A 17,551-nucleotide genomic window follows, 5' to 3' on the forward strand; every position below is an offset into this window, starting at 1 on the left:
TCCATCTTTCCGTCAAGTATTCATTTGCAAAATCCGACACTCAAGGCAAAAGTTATGCAACTTTTAAGAAAGGTTGGTGAATTTGCTTGCTAGAAAAATGACTTAGGCCCTGTTCAAACTAGATTTTTCAAAAATTATTAATTTTATGGGAAAATCATTAGAACCCAAAACTTTTTCGATGATGGGAAGAAAACCCAGAGATATTTTTTCCTGAAAATGAACGAAAGTTGGAAGACTAAAGCCGAAATGAAAATAGCTCCAGTAAAAATATTTCACTCTGATTTTTTTACTGCGTTCCAAACTTTGATTTTGGTTAAATAAAAGTCACTTTGACTTTCTCAAGGCTTCTAGACACTCTAGAAATTCTAAAGAAGCCTCCAATATTACCAAAATGTTGCATTCACCTAGATCTCAAAGGACACATATATAATAAACCGGATTAATCTAGAAGCTATTTTGTTTTAAATTGTTTTGATTCTCCAGATCACACAAGAATGCAGGAGAAGAGCATACTTGGTTTTTAAGAAAAATATTAGTTATCTAATAGTCTCAAATCTCTCAAATAAATCATAAAAAAACAATGAGCTTTACCAGACAACATGACTCTGATGCCATATTAGATTCTGCGAGAATCGAGAACTGAGCCAAGATCTGATGTCATTCATTGATTACATGCAACTCCAAGCAACAGGTGATCGAAGATCATGTAGTTGAATGAAGATAAATTTGATATGAGAGAAAAATAGAGACAAAGAAGAGAGTTTTGAGAAGACTCTCACCAAGCTATCACTGAGCTAGTGAAGGTAAGAATATAGTGCTCATTATATAGAAAAATAATAGCATATACATCCAAGGGGTGCATTAACTTCTATTCCCCATAAAAAGTGGGAGGTTTTACCCTCTTGGTAAATGCCAAAACATGTGGCATAACCTCCTTACATGAAGACAGGAAAGGAGTTGAGAAAGTTGGCACATAAGGCCAAAAGAGGGTGAAAAAACCAACTACCCCATAACCCACTTAGGAAACGACAAAATAGTGGTTATGAGAGGTGGCACAACAAGCCAAAAGAGGGTATGTAACTCAACTAGACATGTGAGGTGGAGAGTCACACATGTAGCTGAAGTATTTCACCATGTGTCCTCATATTAACCACTCCTAATAACCTAAGCAAGCCTAAATAATTTGTAGGAAAAATAAATACCCCCTAACATAAGGAAAATTAAAAAAAACTTACACTAACAACATTGAGTTGTATCTCCTTTTCTTTTTTTATAAAATGTCATTCATTTACATTGATTTGTATCTCTATTTCTCTTTTATTAAATGAATTTGAAATTTGTAAAGATCATACATAGAGAATCTAATGTTTGCTAGTATCAAGTGCAAAATATTTTAACAAAATTGTGAATACGCTTTAGAAAATTAAGAAAAGCAATGGAGAAGAGATATAGAGGTGTTAAAAAATATGAATCAAGCTGTTATGGTGGTCGTTATGGTGTTGAGATCATAGACCCAAAGTTGAAGAAACAAAAGTGGCTTGGAACTTTTGACACAATAAAAGAAGCAACCTATGCATATATTAAATGACTACTATATCAATTAGAGGCAACAATGCATACACAAACTTTGTGTATGCCAACTCTAAATTACACGATCAATTATGCAAGATGCCTCAGATGGTCCACCTCAATAGGACTGAGGACAAACGAAGCCACACTAACTAGATCTACAAAGAGATCCACCTCAATAGAGTCATTAATAGTAGATAGAACAACACACTCTATAGGAGCACAAATGTTGTTTAAAGTAGAAACAAACCCCTTACAAAATCCCATAAACTAAGAACTTGACCATCAATCATAGCACATAGAGATCTTCTTTCAAACATAAGGGAACCTACCATCTGGAAGTCCTCCACTAGAGTGGGAAACCACATAGGGGAAACAAGGGTAAAAAATAACACATGTCTACTGAATGTAAAACCCTTAATTTACCATGAATAGGGTAGGAACAACCCCCACCCTTAACCAAAAAAGAAGCCCTTGAAGCAACTTTAGATTGTGCTCCACCAAGCTTCAGAAAGGCTCCAAAATGCATAGGCCAAAGAATCCATTAACAAAGAGAGCATCCATGATCAAGTAGGTAATGTGTAGAATGAATGATGCAACAGGTAGACCAGTCAGCAAGATGATGCAGGCATCCCCAATCCAATATGAACAAACAAAAAACATGATAGAGAAAGAAAAATCCCCCAAGCTCACCCATCCCTTGCACAAATCTCTGAGACAAAGAACCTAGGAGCTACCCAGCTAGGAGGAATAACCAACACTCCAGTGACGAACATGCACATGCACCACAACATCCGACAACACCAAAATCAAAAGAAGGGATTAAAAAAGAGATTAAAAATTAAATCCACACCAAATAGAGAGGGGAGTAGGCAATGACCAACAACAGACAAAGATCAGGTCATTAAGACCTAGATCCATCCATCCACACCTCATTCCTAACTATGGCAGGACCAAGCAGCCCATAGCCAACGTCATCCTCCTCTCTATTACCATCCTTCTCATATGAATCCTCTACAATCTCACCTTCCCCTCCCAAAACCCTAGCACCTCTCTTCCTGCTCTTGCACCTCCTCTCAATCATTTGTATTTATACTTATAGTTCCTTAGAGGTGTGTTCATATATTCCAAGTGGGTAAAAGCATAAAACTATGTCATGTTTCACGCCAACTTATCAGCACAAGTTAATGTAAGTAATTCTAACTAAAAATTAATTTTAATCAAACATATGGTCTATAGAGATTCATTATAGCTATCTTATATATGGGCCGCAACTTTTCTAGTTGAAATTGTCTACTAAATGTATATTTTATACCACTTTGGGTCTAATTACCAATTTTTTTCTGTTTGAAAAACTCGATGATGTTTCAACAACTCATACTCTTATAAATAATAATTTTTTGAAATGTAAAAAATATCCTTTTATAGATCTATAAGTGAATCTTTTAATGTTTTAATTAGTTTGTATATTTTATTTTTTATTTTTATTGAGAGTAGGTCATCAACACTAAAGTATAAGGTTGATTAATTTGTAAAGGAAAAATACTAAAATTTATTTAATTTTTTTTAAAAGAATAAATGTACTAGAGAAAAGAGTCTATGTCAAGATGATATAATTCTTTTCTAATTTGGATAAATAATTAAGAAAAAACATGATTCCAAATGGAAAGAGTTATATTTTAGTACACGAAACTTTTCCAATTTATTGAAAAATATATAAACATAAAAAATAGTTAAAAATATATTTTTGCACTAAATTTTTAAGTTATCAATATACACAAAAAAAATTGAAGAGAAAAAGGAAAAATTTACTATATAAAGTGTGACACCTCATGTAACTTTAATTTCAATATTTTATTAGCAACTAAATTATAATGTTTACTTTATAAGAAAATATATTCAAATAGACATGTTGTATTGGACAATATTGATGCCAATCTTAGAATTCCGCTACCCCAAAACTCTACTATATGTCGCTAGGCAATAGAGCGGAGGTTAAGAAGCTTGTGATTGTTAATTCTCTGGATTTCGAGTCTCTCCAAGCAACCTGGCCTGGCATCTCTAGGAAAATTGATTTCCTGTTTAAAGCGGTTGGCATACATAGAGGTTTCACTTCAGAATGGCGGACAAAATTTCTTTGTGATGAAGATATTATGGGTATTGATGACTTTGGGATTTTGGAGAACGGAGATCTGGTGGATGGAAATGACTGGGGTTTTGGGTTGGGCGAAGAGTGGATCCCAAACGACTACCGACTCCCAAAGGAGAAGGCAAAATCGACTGTTCATTCGAATTGTGGCACAGAATGTCCCATTGTTTTGGATGCGGCTAATGTGTTAGCGGATGATGCTTCTGAAGACTCTCTTTGACTCCGATTGTCACTAGGCCCTCTGGTCTCTTTGCTTTTTGAGCTTGTATGTTTTTGTCTTAAAACCTTTGTTTCTGTAAGAGGTTGGTTTATGTCTGTACTCTTCCAGCCCTCAGGGCTGGTCTTTCTTGTTTTAGACTTGAGCTATGGTAGGGGGTTTTCTTCCTGATTCTTTCCCCCTACCGCTCTTTTTGAATCAGGCCTTGTATCCTCCTTTTTGTTTAATACAAGGGCGTTGCCCCTATGCAACTATTTACTTATATATATATATATATATATATATATATATATATATATATATATATATATATATATATATATATTCAAATAATATTTTAATTTTTTTTTTAAAATTACAAACATAAAATACACAAATAAATATACATTTTATTAGTTTACATCATTTCAAAATTGAAAACATATATTTCACTTTCTGTTGATTCAATTTAAAAAGTTCAATCAACATTGACCATTTTCTTTATAAAAGTGTGACACAGCTTTGTTTTTTTATCCAAATAGTTATTCTCTTTTATAAGTGTTGGACTTGTGCCATTTTGTGACATAATAAGCTACAAACATAGTTTTACTTGCATTCTTAGAACAAATCACTATAATATCCACCATGGTTATAAGTACTCAATTTCCTTAGTTGGATTGGTATATTTAGATTAAAGATGAGATAAACAAATAAAAAAAACCTATTGGTGTCTATGTTTTTCAACTTGGATCAAGCCTCATCATATTAAGTAGAAAAAAACAAACTACATCATTGGCTTCATATGAAGTAGAAGTAGAATATAGAGTAGCAAACGAGTTAGTTTGGGTTTGAAATATTTTACTTATTCTTGTTCTTTCATAATATTTTGCTTCCACATTTTATTGAGACATTCAAAGTCCATAAAAGTTACAAATAATATAGTGTTTTCATGATAAAATAGAGCATGTTGAGATTATTATTCATCAAGTTTGTGATATTTTTCAAGAAAACATTGTTTATCTATACAATGTTATCTTACTTAAGAACAAATGGCTATTACATTTACCAATACTATAACAAAAGAGATATATTTTTTTGAAATTGTGAGCAATGCTTAACATGATAGAGTTGAACAATAAAGGTTGATATACAAATATTTCCTTCTTTATACATTATGTATATTGACCTAACTAATCTTAAGAATAGGGTAAAGAGAGAAACATTTTCTACAATCTTGTAATCTAAATACTAAGATTATCTAGAAATTAATATCACTAATCTCTAGCTTTATATTTATTCCCCATCATTTTACTTGTTTTTTCCCTAACTTTTTTATGGGGGTATTTTAAACTATATAGATGCATTATGCATGACTTAATTGAAATGTGAAATGTCAATAATGAAATCATGTACAACTTGTGAGGAACTCTACCAATATAGATATCTATATAGATAAAATATAAACAATGTGTGACATGCATGTATAAAGGTGTACCCTAGATTAATCCTATCCACAAAATTAATATGAATATTTTTAATTATGCTTGTATAAAAACTCAACATTAGATGTATTTATATTGAATCTAATGTCAATTATATAACACTTTCATAAGATATAAAATTCAACATGTAAAAGAAATTAATAATGCATGCTAATTTATTTAAAATACAACATCGATAAGTGAAGAAACAATAGAATTATGATCAAAGAGAAAAAATATTATTTTATGAAGTATAGTATCTTTTTAAGGACTGTAGATTTAAAGACCATCTCTTATGACTCAATATTACTATAGTAAATTTTTATTTTGGCATTCATATGACAGGAAGACTATCTTTATAGATTTTAACTAGATCAAAAAGAACTTTAAGTACTCATTGCTTGACTCCCTTATAATAGCACATTGATAAATGTAGAAACAATCGAATTATTATGAAAGAGAACATATATATATTATACAAAGGAATGTAGATTTAATGACCATCACTTAAGACTTAATATGATTATAGTAATTTTTTATTTTGGTCTTCATCTAATAGAAACACCATCTTTCTAGATTTTAACTAGATCAAATAGAACTTTGAATACTTGTTTCTTGACTCCCTTATCAAGATATATATATTATACAAAGGAATGTAGATTTAATGACCATCACTTATGACTTAATATGATTATAGTAATTTTTTATTTTGGTCTTCATCTAATAGAAACACCATCTTTCTAGATTTTAACTAGATCAAATAGAACTTTGAATACTTGTTTCTTGACTCCCTTATCATGATATGAAAAACCATCTCCAAATATATAAAAGCTCTGAACTCCTCAACCAAGATTGAAGTAAATTTATCCCATTCAATTGGAACTTTGTTGGGATTCTAAAATTCCCATGTTAATTCTATAAGCAATTGGTCAAAAAGGTTATTGATATGAATAACTGTCTCTTCTTATGAATATTCAGGATGGTCCTTCATATAACAAGAAATTGTTGAGGTTTTTTGTCCACGTAGCTTACAATCCTTCATAACCATAAAAATATGTTAATATTTTACACATGATAAAAAAAAATCTATATTTAATCATGAAATCAAAATAGATGGAAATAAACATGGAAATCATGAATATCATCAACTATTCATCAAGTCAACCATATAAGCTACTTTCAGTAGCAAGTTATGAAAATTAATATTTATCATTATAAAAAAGAGTGACAAACACTTGCTTCCATAAAAGTCATTATGAGGAAACTATAGCTATGTGTGGGTTCTTCTCTTAACCCCACTTCATTCATCCCATGGAAATAAATATTATTCAAATGATTTTAATGTTAAGGGTGGCATTCAAATGTTTGGCACACAATTATATTCACACTCAAATATTATGCATTTCTTATATCTATGCTTATGATTCTACTCAACTTTTTATTAATTAGCAGCATACTTAATCTACACTTTTGAACAACACTTGCAATTTCTGAAACTGAATATCAAACCCTGTTGGACCAATTACAAGCAAATTGTTTGAGGGAATACTGAGAGGGATAAGTGGAAAACCTAGGAAAAATTCATAGGAGTTTTTACAGATTCGTCCCAAGTCAACTATTTGTAAAGCTTGCAGGCAGTTTTTTCAAAGCCATCTTGTTTTCAATTATCATGGAGCTGTCATTCTTAGTTTCTTCTCTATATATCAATGAAATTGAAAGTGAATGGACAAATTTTTTCCACATACATCTTATTTCCAGTATATAATTATTTTTGTTTAAATTAAAACGAACAGAAATGAATTTTGAATTTATGTATGCTTTTTTTCTTATATGGTCCTTATTCGATGTTGATATTACTTCTCTGAACGTGTTTAATATTGGTTCTTGTACTTTGTCTTCATAATAAAATATGTAATTCTCAGCAGATGGACATTTTAGATTATCTAATTTGAGAATTGAAATTGTTTACATGCACTGATGATAAATGTCATATTCTGATGCTGGAGTCCACAAATTATGTGGAGTAGCAGTGGTTGATGAATATTGAAGTCTTTGGGAGAACCTTGAGGACATTACAGCTTCATTTATTGGATCTATATCTATATTACAAACTCTTGATTTAAAATCCCAGTACTGAGAGAAAAATAGTTAATTGGTCTTAAACATATATTTCAATTTCATGGCTTTCTATTAATGAATAGTATAAATGACATATATTTCTATCATGTTTATAAAAATGTAACTCTACCAATAGCTCTCTATTAATAGTCTTTGAAAACACTACATCTTTCATAAGCATATATTACTCGTATATGTTTTATCTTTAAAATTGTAAGGGAAGAGATGCATCAGACAGGAATTTAAGAGTTCAAATGAGATGAGTTAAGAGAGATGTTGAGAGAGGTGTAGAGACAAATTAGCTAGACATTGCCAGAGTAATAAGTATTGACAGCATATATTTACAAGTTGCGGCTAAAATTAAGGTGTTTTAGCTTTGAAAGTTTCCAATCTTTGAAACTGGGCATTGTAAAAAGTGTGAGTTAACATCTTACCCTTCAATCTTACCAGTGTACAGTAACTATTTTCTGGGGTGATTATCCTTGTTACTAAGTGCAATCTCTGAGTCTGCTGAAGAATTTTTGCTCTGCACAACTTTAAACCGAAGCATCCTAATAAGTGTAGGTTATTGTATCCCCTGAGCCTCAGTAGTGCAAAATTAATTCTTTGTTGTGGCGTTCGAACCCTGATCCCCCGTCTATCGATCTCAGTGCAATGGAATCAATGGCTGGCAAGAGCGGAGCCCACTTCAGTGTCAGTTTTTGGAGCAATGGCAAATGACAATGAACCCAATATCGCCACCCAAAATCGCCTATGAATGAGTGAATAAGCGATGGCACAATATCGTATATAATATACTTATTTCAGCAAGCAGTATGCGAATCAAAGAGGAAATTCGGAGATAGAATAAGTGGATTCCTCCCGGGCAGCTATCGTTTGTCACCGGGAGCAATTGGTGGTAAACTGCAAAATAACCTACTGACCGATAGCTATTATAAATGACCTAACTGCTCAGCTAATTGGAAGGGGGGAAAATGCAGGTTAAAGAAGGAATAAGTGCAAGAATGGAGGGTATTTCATCGCAAGAATGAGAGATGATAATTGGGAGCTTCTGGAGATTTGGTACAGGTCAGGGGAGCACTAACTCATTTTCAGCACTGAATCAGCAGAATTTAGTTGCGTAACCGGGTCCAAGGGGTTTTATCTAGGAAGGGTTGACACCCAATGGGATGGCAGGGACTCAAGGAGGGTCATCTATGACATACCCTGAGTTCTGGGGTAAGGGAGAGGAAGATGCTGAACAGCATTGGTCCCTCTGTGAAGCTATCTAAATCCGCTGCTGAAATTGAAAACCGTTTACGACAGTCGAACTGGAGAATGAAATCTCAAAACTCGAAAGATCTGATTAGTATTAGCTTTTAAATCTCATGATTTAAATTCTGCTGCAAATTGGTCGACAGAACAACTAAGAAAAATGAAAAACCCTCGAATCTACTTGAAATGAACTAAATTTTTTAGAAAAGACGAAACTTATCTCACCCAAAGAAAAAACCTCAAAAGAATGGCCTAATCCGCAGTTCGAAACCGCTAACGAAAAATAGTATTGTATTCTGGAAGTAACCTAGCCCTAATCGCTATTCCCAGGTCAAGGGCTCAACTGAAAGCTAAATTGGGTGTTCAAAAAACAAGGGGAAAAAATGTGAATGCCAATGAATCAAAATATCATAGTAAAAAAGTGCACAAACATCAGATTTTGACCGCTACCAAATAAGAACAAATTTACAAATTGTAGAAATTTTCAGAAAGACTTGTAACAGTTTTTTACTTACCTATTAAAAGCTATGTCTTTCCCTCCTCTACAACGCATATTTGCCTTCGATTGAGTCTTATTTCAGGTCACCACTGCCCTTATTCAAACCAGAAAGCTGGTAATGGGAGTTGAAACAAATGCCATAAACATTAACACTGTCCGAGTGTTTTAATGACTATCCGAGTGTTATACAATGCCACCTGCACTCTTCAATGTAAAAATAATGAATAAACAAATATTTTAATATTTCAATTTGACAGCTGGGTTGCAATATACCTTGTATAATAATAATAGCAAATATTTTCAAAAATAAAATAAATAAACCCCAGCTAAAAATGAAAGTGTCAATAGATCAAAACATTAATAATTTTTAAAATAATTTAATAAGAACAAAAATGAAACTTTAATATAAGATTAAATTTTTCAATTTGTACAGTTATCAAATTATACTGATGTTGGAAATGAAAACATTAATTCCCTGCTATCAAATTATACTGATGTTGGAAATGAAAACATTAATTCCCTGCTTAAGGCAGGGACTAAAACGACTCACCTATGAATTAATTTAGATGATAAAATAAAATATCAAAAAAACTTGCATTCTTTATCATGAAACAAAAATCACATCAATGTGTTTTGAATTTTATTATATCTCTACCAGCCAAAGTCAGTCTTTAATGGCGGCTTGCTTTGACAATGATATACTTAAATGTGTTTTATTTTATTTTCTTCTTTTACAGCTATGGCAGGAATATCATTGAATGTCAGGTCAAGATGTAGTTAATACTTCACCATGTGTTTTGAATTTTATTATATCTCTACCAGCCAAAGTCAGTCTTTAATGGCGGCTTGCTTTGACAATGATATACTTAAATGTACTTAAATGTGTTTTATTTTATTTTCTTCTTTTACAGCTATGGCAGGAATATCATTGAATGTCAGGTCAAAGATGAACTTAGCACTCCTCCAATATCGTCCACACTCCACAGCAAGGTGGAAGATAGGACGCCTTTTTAAATTTTATCTTATTTTACTTCTAGATAGCATTGTGATAAGGAGTGGATAAGGAATGTACACATACCTATACGATGCAGAAGTTAGAAACAAGTGGAGATACATCAGCGTAATGGATGTTTAAAAATACACTCTGCCATTATTATTTTTAGATCCTTTCCCTCAAGGCAGATGGCAGATGGCAGATTTGACAAAAGGGTAGATAATTAAGTATGGGGAAATAAAAGAATTCACCCACTTGCCAGTACTGTTATTAAAACCTGTGGGTATCAAGTCAGTAAATAATATTTGCAATTACTTCGTCCTTCATTAAAGTCGAAGCTATTCTGGCTTCAAAACAGATCTTTCGTATAGTGTGATAGTGATGTGTTAATCAATTGCAGCCATTTATTGCAAAATCGATGGTATAAAACGCGTGACTAATGTTAGTCAATCCGTACTGCCATTTTGAAGCCAGAATAGATGCATCCCTTGGCTAATTCTACACCTACTCAAATGACCTACACCACACATTTTTAGAAAACCATGTACTCCTCCAATGACTGATTTAACTTGTTTATATTTAATGTCAACATGCTTACACCATTAGGAAATAAAATAGTAACAACACCTTTTTTTTCTGAATTAGTAGTTCTGCACTTCAGCACTGGCAACAATTGTCTCTACTTTGGCAGTCCTAATAGAGTGATGGATTGTACAGTGGTTGATACCCATTTACATCTATTTAGTTTGTTAGAAAGCCCTCCAGTCATGTCACAATTTTTTTTTCCTTCTTGAGATGGTGTAAGCTGTACGCAAGACTGAATACTGATAGTTTTTACGAAATACTTACATATTTTCTTAAATTACTACAACAGAAGGAACACATTCCTTAAGGTAATATGGTATTCAAAAGATAGATAGTTGTTTGCTGTATATATTTGTTTTCTGAATCATCTAGCAAACTTTCTATTATTTTCTCTTATACAAACCCAATCCTCACCTATTGGATCTCAAAGCTACTTTGTAATATTTTATTTGATATGGATAGGTGACTCAGTGTATTTATAAACAAGGGCTGCAGGGCAGCATAGTTCCTGCCCAATGCTGCGAAGGTGGTTGTGGATTGGTTTTGTTCAATTTAAAAGTTTATGAAAAAATAATATGAATGAGAATGCAAATAAACTATTCAAAGAGACTTAAACATAAAAATACACCCAGAGAAAGCTTCAGCAGGTAAGAAAATTCTACAAGGTTGAGTTTGGTACTCATGTTACTAATTTAAAACCATATGAATAAGAACTATTGTAGAACAAGTCCGAGAAGCTTCAAACATCTATACAGGTTCAAACGTCTATAATGAATGAATAAAAACTATTGCACAAAGAAGTTCAAAACGCTTAGATGTATGCATTCAGATATAAGTTACTGGTGCAAAATTTAAACCTGTGGGCAGGTAGCAGGATGGACACAGACATATGGACTGTACCTAGTAGAAGGGAAGAATCAGACAACTATTATTTCATTTCAATTGACATCTTGTTGAAGGAGACCATGTTATTGCTCAACTCATATTTCTCTACATGAGGATTGTCTGTATATAGATAAAATTAGCTGTGACTCACTTTGAGAAAATGTGGAATAACATATTGGCTTGGAAGTAGAAGTTCTATGGGTCGTGAGAAGCTTTGAGTGACACATTCAAAGCTCCATTTTATTTTCCTGCAGACATTAATTTATAAATATTAAATGGTTGCTAGCACTTTGTTATTGGAGTAAATACAGTAAGCTTGACTTGGATGTGCAGTATGCCAAGTTTTCTGAGGACTTGAAACCTGGAAGTGATTAGAAGAAAATGCATTGAGTTTTGCCAAGTTTTCTGAGGACTTGAAACTTGGAAGTGATTAGAAGAAAATGCATTGTAGTATTAGAGCTTAAAATTTAGCTTCAAGAAATCTCACTCATTTAAGGAGTAGCCATGTAATGCAATATTATTGAACAAGAGATGATGTGTGAACTGTGAACAAATAGCTCGAATCCCATCTGTAAGCATGGCTGGAAGGTCACAAAAAAGCCATCCATTCTCTTAGACAAGGAAGCTTCTTTAGACAGATTACAGCTTGCCATTATTAGTATAGATTCTAAGAACAAAATATCTACTAACACACTTTTACTGAGTATTTGTAAACTTATGGAAGTGACCATTGTCAAGAGTCAAGACTGCTTGTAATGTCCCATTTGTAGATGATTCACTTTTATCAACCTGAGAGCCCATTCCCATATTCTCTGTGGGATAAGGGGGAGTTGTTAGGGAACTAATTTTAATTTTTGGCTTCAAATTGATTATTAATTGGCACAATGGATAAAAAAGGACATTTAAATAATGAAATATTATTGATTATTCTAATCGCCCCAAAATGGGACATGGAAATTCTTAATGAGGGCCTAAGCTAACCCCAATGCATTTGGCATCTTCATTTACGATCATTCGTTCGTACATGTTGATCTATTGATAACAAGATAGCAGCAGATGGGAATTTTGTAACAAATTTGATTTCTCGGTTTTTGCGTACAAGTAGTAAAATCTGGCAATTTGCAGTTTTAACATGTTATCTTCTGCATTTTGAATAATAGCTGCATTCTATCGTCCCTTAAATTACTCTAATTAATAACACGTTTGAACCAGTTTGATTATATTGTAAATATTAGTTATATGAACTTTTAGCAAAATGTTGTGCTAGATTTGTGTGTTCTAGTATTTTTAAAATTTTCAAGAGCTCAAAATGAAGATAAGGGGAAAAGGTATACACAAAACCTCCAAATACAGAGTTCTCTGCCCTTTCTAAATTCTAGCAGTCTGCACAATAAAGAATAAAGAATGGAAAATCCAGACACACCACCAAATGCTATGCAAATGTAGTTAGAAACTCAGAAAATCCACATTCACGTTTGGGATCAAAGCTGTCTCAGCAGTATGATCTGAAGTGTAGATGCAAAAACCTCACACACAGTTATAACCAAAACCAGCCAAAACCATTCTTGATCACTACTATGGACTATGAATATTATGTCTACATAGTGGAAATATTATGTCTATTATGAAATATATATCCAAACACAGCAAACTTTGAAAGCAGCTTTCTCCTAGGTCTGTCAACACCTCACTTTTTTCTCTTACAAGCTTTACAACAGTCTTCCATGTGTATTATGCATTCCATAAAGAACTCTCTATAATATATTCTTTTTAGCTAATCTTTTAAAACTGACATCCTATCTTTGAGACAATGTACATACATTTTGTGCTGCCAAAATTTCTCCTCCAATGCCCACTATGATATATATATATATATATATATATATATATATATATATATATATATATATATATATATATATATAAGAAATGTAAATATATTTACTCATCACTGTGTTATTTAATATGGTAAAATAAGCATAGTTCCATGGTGTTTAAGGATTGGGAGAACAGGTTAGGATAATAGCTTTCAGTTAAGCAACATTGCACAACAATTGACGACTGTAAAGATTGGGAAATTCTGATCCTAGCTTTCAGTTAAGCAACATTGCACAACAATTGATGACTGTAAACATTGGGAAATTCTGGTGAAACTGTCAACAATTAGCTACATGCATGGGGTAACTTCTTGTTCTCAAGATAATGCATACAAATACATGAATCAAGAGAAATATATATACAGCCAACAAATAAAGTAACATAGGTAAGAGTCCCTATCATTAGATAGGAGTGGACATCTCTCTTCACATATGTTTACTCGAGAGTAAATCTATGCGGCAAATCATTATTATTTATCAATGCATTTTATTATTTGGACATAAATGCTTATGGATTTTGTATAGATATTTTAGCATCATCCAAATAATTTAAATTTTAAAAACCATGGTTTGTTCATAACCCATTGCAATCAATATCTAAATTTGGCAACAAGCAATCTAAGAATATGATTTTGAGCTGGTGAATCTCAGGGTTCAAATGCTAATCCATGCTTACTAGAATACCCCAGTTTTGAGCTAAAAGTGACTGTGAGGCTAATGGGGCCAGACAACCTATACATTACAAACTAATTGTAGGAGAAATCACCCTAACCATGCCAAACAGTACAATATAATAGTCTCATCTCTTAAATACCCAGAATGAGGACTCTAAGGAGATTTTAAAAGAAGATGAAAATGTAGTTGAATTCAAGGCATATTGAAGAACCTGTCTGTGAAGTACCTAGCACCCATGCAAGTTTCAGTTGCAGTTACAATCTTAGAACCAAACAACATGCAAATAGATTGTTTATACATGTAAGATTTAAAACAAAACTCCTATCTAAGTCAATCCTGTTGTGATTCATTGGTGAATTTGACCAATTTTTGTACTACACAGCAGGGTTCCACTCCAGCTGGTGTCTGCCTGCCCCTTGAATGACATGTGAATGAAAGGGGTGAGGCTGTGTCTAGGTCCTTGCCAGATTTCGAAGAATAGATACACACAAAACCTTGTATCAAAGCTCAAACGAAGTCTGCAATATGCAATGCAGCCTTTCCAAAGCTGTGTTTCAAAATACTATGGAGAATATACAAAAGAACTAATTTGAGCAATGAATTTTTGGGTATAAGTGTAAGAGTACCTCTAATGAAACCTCCTCATTACCTAGTAGCTACCAATATTTGCTTTCTCTCAACTTCAAATGGTGGACAAGTCATTTGGAAACACAAGAAACAAATAGACTATCTGGTTGAATAAAATATGAAAAAGAACTAATTTGAGCAATGAACGTTTGGGTATAAGTGCAACAATAAAAACAAATGAGACTAAGACACAATAGGCAAATAAAAAATTCAACATCAAATCTTGTTCAAAATTTAAGCTTCCGACATACATAGCCTAAACTTGTACCTTGAATAGTCAACTTTGATCTCACCGCTAAGAGTTTGATATGTAACTGGAGTGGACTAAATATTCTCCTCGTTGATGCCTTGACTACAATTCATATTAGCGTCTTCATACTGTTTTGAAAGAATTGCTTGCAGGAATGATCCACAATTGCTTCAACAAGAGTTTCTTCAAGAAAAGCATCCTTCCTGGCTGAATTCATAGGCTTATTATCACTACCCACAAGACGCTTCATACAATGCTCTTCTATAGCAAATTGTTTATTATAATCCAGGTTTAAAACACACACCAAACCCGATCTTGACCTTGAAGACACATTTAGAACTCTAGCAGAAGCCAGTGATTCATTTTCTTGATTCAAAATTTCAAGTGAGGGTGCAAGTGAGATTTTGTACTGATGTTTCTTCAGCCCACATCAGAGCTTGTAAAAGATGTGGACCATGTAGGCCTTTATTTGCCAGAATAAGTACAGTGCCACCATTGGGACCTAGGTAGTGGTTTTCATCTCTGAATCTAGGCATTCATAAACATAGAGTACACGAGCTTTGCTAGACATTGATCCCTTTCTTTTACAAACCTTCTTAGAGCTGCTAGGTTTATCAAAGGGAACACAACCATTTCCATCAACATCAGCCTCAAAACCATCAAAAGCATCTGAAAGAAGATTGTCAACAGTCTAGCCTACACATCTTCGTGTAGTGCATCGTGTTGTGAGATGAATGATTTGGGCATTTGAAACTCTCTGATTTTTAGGCAATGCCATTAAATCCTTGGGACAATTTTTACAGTTGTTTGCGATTCCAGTTTGGACGAAAATGAGCAGAGTTCGTAGAAAATAAAATCAATCAATCTATGAGCTCCCTTGCATGTAAGCAAAATGTTATAGCAAAGACCAGGCACCTGAAAATGCTCTGCAAATACCACCTATTCAATCGCCAACTGTTCATCTCAAGGTAGATGGATATACTATACTCTAAGCTCGAAATGAGTTCTTTCGTCGATTTTTGTCACTAGTCAGACAGATTAATAATTATAACGCTTGCAATTACTAACAAACACAATGTATCTTTTGCCTACTCTTGGATGGGGACTATATTCCCCAATGGAAACCCTAATTGCCAGCTGTGTCCAGCGTCCCGCAAAACGATAATTCCAAGATTTTGGTTTGCGCCCCCTTTCTGTATATCTGCGCCTTCTCTTGCATTGAATCCTGAAATGCCTCCACATCACCCAACAAGACCCTGCCAAAACACATATGTGACAGACCGCCGTTAAAGCTCCATTACATTTCTATACATAATATTGAATTAAAGTTTTGCAAAGGAAAAATTAAGGGATGCTATTAGCTGTGCTAGAGATGTTTAATAAGGATTTAATGCAAACCTGGCCAATAACTAATAATAACTATAAATCAAGATTCCATTTCTTTGGATATATATCTATTTGTTGAATGAGACGATCTATATAAAATAGTTGCGTAAATATAGCATATTATAGTTTTGACATTATTAGAAGCATAATTTATTTTTTCTTTTTATAAGTGTTGTAGAAATTATGCGTCTCACACAGCTATTGTTCTATTGCTTCCAATGTTGAGATTCTGGGAGGAGCGCGCGAACCATGTTCAAATAAACATTTTAGATCTGGTCAGGTTGTTGATTAAGTCTGAACCAATATACTTGACGACCTGCAAAAGTTTTCTCTTTAATTAGCCGATAGGCTCGATACGAATATTAAGTGGTTTTCTGAAATCTCTTTGCTTTTGAGTTAGTCAAAGTGTAGAATTGCCGATTACCTATGTTTATTATATTCGTTTTTTTGATGGAAAATTTTATGTTGAATTACCGATTTATAGAACAAGTATCTATTTCAAGGGCTGCAAGTGTTTTAGAAGAATATAATAATTTTACTGATTTATAGAACAAGTATATTGTATTTCGCATGCAGGTTGGGCGTGATAACGATACCAAACAAATCAATAAAGCAGTAAGCCATTGGTGATTGCTGGCTCTTTCTTCACCAAGTAAATATATTTAAGGAGTCCTTTCATATTATTTAGTATTGTTGACTCTTTGCAAACGAAATAAATATTTCAATAGATCTTTTTAAATTATATAATATTATGTATAATGGTTGAAAGCTCTATTTAAATCATTATTATCTTCGAAAAATGGAAATCTCAGCAATGATATTATATCTAATATTCCTCCTTTAGTATCTTTGGAAGACAATAAGATGTTGATGTCTCCCTTTTCATTAGAAGAAGTTAAGAGTGTTGTCTTTGCCATGAATCTGGATAAAGCCCCGGGACCAAATGGTTTTACTCCTTTATTTTTTCAGAAATGTTGGGATTTTGTGGGAAATGATATTTTATTGG

The 17,551-nt window shown here is 33.0% G+C and overlaps 1 long non-coding RNA gene across 4 annotated transcripts; it reads right to left on the bottom strand.

The window, feature by feature from the left end:
• Positions 1 to 5,892: 5,892 nt before the first annotated feature.
• On the bottom strand, positions 5,893 to 16,939 carry LOC131036407 (uncharacterized). Of its 4 annotated transcripts, none has more exons than XR_009359225.1 (4): positions 16,794 to 16,939; positions 15,178 to 16,415; positions 9,283 to 9,470; positions 5,893 to 6,431 (listed from the first exon to the last, which is right to left on the bottom strand). It is a non-coding gene; the product is annotated as an uncharacterized LOC131036407 (long non-coding RNA). The 4 variants fall into 4 exon arrangements; XR_009104093.2 differs by having other exon boundaries at positions 9,283 to 9,463; positions 16,740 to 16,936; XR_009104095.2 differs by having other exon boundaries at positions 16,740 to 16,935.
• Between the last annotated feature and the right edge of the window lie 612 nt (positions 16,940 to 17,551).

The sequence above is a fragment of the Cryptomeria japonica genome, chromosome 10, assembly GCF_030272615.1.
Source record: "Cryptomeria japonica chromosome 10, Sugi_1.0, whole genome shotgun sequence".
Classification (NCBI taxonomy): Eukaryota; Viridiplantae; Streptophyta; class Pinopsida; order Cupressales; family Cupressaceae; genus Cryptomeria; species Cryptomeria japonica.